At 62.5% G+C, this 3,539-nt stretch overlaps 1 non-coding gene across 1 annotated transcript in view; it reads right to left on the reverse strand.

Moving 5' to 3' along the window:
* LOC124296261 overlaps positions 1 to 69 on the reverse strand; it is a 1,913-nt gene extending 1,844 nt beyond the window's left edge. Inside the window, exon 1 of the ribosomal RNA XR_006906087.1 lies at positions 1 to 69. This exon is cut by the window's left edge and continues 1,844 nt beyond it. This is a non-coding gene — a ribosomal RNA (small subunit ribosomal RNA).
* Between the last annotated feature and the right edge of the window lie 3,470 nt (positions 70 to 3,539).

The following is a 3,539-nucleotide window of genomic DNA, read 5'->3' on the forward strand; positions in this document are numbered from 1 at the left end:
CTTGCACTGAGACATGCATGGCTTAATCTTTGAGACAAGCATATGACTACTGGCAGGATCAACCAGGGAGCTTCGATACAAAATCTCGGCTCGGACGTGCGCCACCCATCGCCGACCGGGTCTCGTAGCCCGGTCGGCCGCGCGTCTACTGTGTGTTTCGGGACTGCGCGCAGGCAGCCCCGGTTCCGTGTGCCGCCACCTTCGACACTCGGCTTATAAGCGTTCGAACGATCTCCCGTACCCGTCGGCTAGATTGAAAGCGTCTGGGATACGTTGTTATAACATCTCTGGTCTTTGAGTGTACGCTCGGAAAGAAGCGAGTTGACGCGTGCGTTGGAGCGTTCGGCCTTCCGTGTTTCACGGAGAGCCGAACTTCTTGGTACCGCGTCAAGGGCCATTCGGTCTGAGACACCGACCCGCGGTAATGCAGTGACGATAGATGAAACAACGCGAGTCGCGTAGTTTCTTTGGTACGAGGCACGGAACGGTCCGCGAACGCCCGCTCCTGGTCTACGCCGAAGTACGTATCGTGCTCGAGCACGTACCGGTACGGCGTAGCAGGCGGACGACGGGAGACCGGCCCGACCGACTCGCTCCTCTTACTAGTAGGAGCCTGGCCGCTAGGACGTCGGCGCCGGCACGGTGGTAGCACGGTCGGCTTACGGGGCGAAACCTCCGCGGGCTATCGAAAAAATTTTGAACTCCGGGAACTTTGTCGAAATTGAACGAGGCTCATATGACGATGTTCCGACAGGCTCCCGGCCCGGATCGACTCCGGGACGCCGCGCATCGCCTTTCGGTCGACTCGGACCGAAATTTTTACAAGTCCCGTCTGTCCGGATCGACTCCGGGACGCCGCGCGTCGCCTTTCGCTCGACTCGTACCGCAGCTTCAACGAGTCCCGTCGGCCCGGATCGACTCCGGGACGCCGCGCATCGCCTTTCGCTCGTCTCGGACCGAAATTTTTACAAGTCCCGTCGGCCCGGGACGCCGCGCATCGCCTTTCTGTCGACTCGGACCGAAACTTCATCGAGTCCCGTCGGCCCGTATCGACTCCGGCACGCCGCGCATCGCCTTTCTGTCGACTCGGACCGTAATTTTTGCAAGTCCCGTCGGCCCGGATCGGCTCCGGGACGCCGCGCATCGCCTTTCGGTCGACTCGGACCGAAATTTTTACAAGTCCCGTCTGTCCGGATCGACTCCGGGACGCCGCGCGTCGCCTTTCGCTCGACTCGTACCGCAGCTTCAACGAGTCCCGTCGGCCCGGATCGACTCCGGGACGCCGCGCATCGCCTTTCGCTCGTCTCGGACCGAAATTTTTACAAGTCCCGTCGGCCCGGGACGCCGCGCATCGCCTTTCTGTCGACTCGGACCGAAACTTCATCGAGTCCCGTCGGCCCGTATCGACTCCGGCACGCCGCGCATCGCCTTTCTGTCGACTCGGACCGTAATTTTTGCAAGTCCCGTCGGCCCGGATCGAATCCGGGACGCCGCGCATCGCCTTTCTGTCGACTCGGACCGAAAGTTTTACAAGTCGACGTCGGCCCGGATCGAGTCCGGGACGCCGCGCGTCGCCTTCCGCTCGTCTCGGACCGAAATTTTTACAAGTCCCGTCGGCCCGGGACGCCGCGCATCGCCTTTCTGTCGACTCGGACCGAAACTTCATCGAGTCCCGTCGGCCCGGATCGAATCCGGGACGCCGCGCGTCGCCTTTCTGTCGTCTCGGACCGAAAGTTTTACAAGTCGACGTCGGCCCGGATCGACTCCGGGACGCCGCGCGTCGCCTTTCGGTCGACTCGGACCGAAATTTTCACAAGTCCCGTCTGTCCGGATCGACTCCGGGACGCCGCGCGTCGCCTTTCGCTCGACTCGTACCGCAGCTTCAACGAGTCCCGACGGCCCGTATCGACTCCGGGACGCCGCGCATCGCCTCTCGGTCGACTCGGACCGAAAGTTTTACAAGTTCCGTCTGTCCGGATCGACTCCGGGACGCCGCGCGTCGCCTTTCGCTCGACTCGTACCGCAGCTTCAACGAGTCCCGTCTGTCCGGATCGACTCCGGTACGCCGCGCGTCGCCTTTCGCTCGACTCGGACCGAAATTTTCACAAGTCCGGTCGGCCCGTATCGACTCCGGGACGCCGCGCATCGCCTCTCGGTCGACTCGGACCGAAATTTTCACAAGTCCCGTCGGCCCGGATCGACTCCGGTACGCCGCGCGTCGCCTTTCGCTCGACTCGGACCGTAATTTTTACAAGTCCCGTCTGTCCGGATCGACCCCGGGACGCCGCGCGTCGCCTTTCGCTCGACCCGTACCGCAGCTTCAACGAGTCCCGTCGGCCCGGATCGACTCCGGGAGGCCGCGCATCGCCCTTCGCTCGACTCGGAACGAAACTTTTATCGAGTCCCGTCGGCCCGTGTCGACTCCAAGACGCCGCGCATCGCCTTTCTGTCGACTCGGACCGAAATTTTCACAAGTCCCGTCGCCCCGTATCGACTCCGGGACGCCGCGCTTCGCCTCTCGGTCGACTCGGACCGAAATTTTCACAAGCGTCCCGTCGCGCCGCATCGGGGGTCCGTCCGTCCGCCGTCGTACCATCGGCCCCGGGACGCGGCGCATTGCCTCTCGGTCGACCCGGACGAAAATTTTCACAAGTCCCGCCGTGCCACGGTCGGTTCGCGGGTCCAGCGCCGACTATCGCGGGACGCGGCGCATTGCCTTTTCGTCGCCTGGGACGAAAAAAATTTCCAAGTCCCTCGGGGATCGAGGACGACGGCCGACGGTCGACGTATCGTCGAAAGAATAATTACGGCCTACAATACCGTCGCCGAATCCCGCGACGTACCGAGGGGGTCCACCGGTCCCTCCGGTCGCGCTTGTCGGCCTTGCGTTCGCCGACCGGCGATCCGAGCTGCTGCCTCGGACATATCTCGAGTGGCAACGGGTACGGGAAAAAAATTTTCTTTTCTAAGTCCCCGCACTCGCATTGCCATCGCACCCGCTCGGCGAGCGGAGCGCGGCCGCGCCGGTCCGCCCGCGACTCGTCCGACATGGGACGAGCGACGCGTCGCGTGACCGGCGTCGAGCCAGCGCTCTGCAAACACAAACACATCGGGGCCTCGTCTAACCGACAAGACGAATCCCCAAGCCAAGGGCTGAGTCTCAACAGATCGCAGCGTGGTAACTGCTCTACCGAGTACAACACCCCGCCAGGTACCTAAGTCGTCTACAGACGATTCCGAGTCTCGACATCGAACTGGATGACCCATGATCGACCGTTCGAGGCCAGACCGACGAGCGGGAAGATCCCGACGAAGGCCGAAGACCCCGCCCGGCAAACAGGGCTCGTGCGACGACCGGTCCGTGGACCGGCCACCTAGTAAAGTCACATTGTTTTGAGCCTTTCGACCCACGAGACTCCTAGAAATATCGTTGCCCCCTTTGACTAGAGAGGATACGGCCTTAGAGGCGTTCAGGCATAATCCCACGGATGGTAGCTTCGCACCACCGGCCGCTCGACCGAGTGCGTGAACCAAATGTC

The sequence above is a fragment of the Neodiprion lecontei genome, unplaced genomic scaffold (genome assembly GCF_021901455.1).
Source record: "Neodiprion lecontei isolate iyNeoLeco1 unplaced genomic scaffold, iyNeoLeco1.1 ptg000134l, whole genome shotgun sequence".
Classification (NCBI taxonomy): domain Eukaryota; kingdom Metazoa; phylum Arthropoda; class Insecta; order Hymenoptera; family Diprionidae; genus Neodiprion; species Neodiprion lecontei.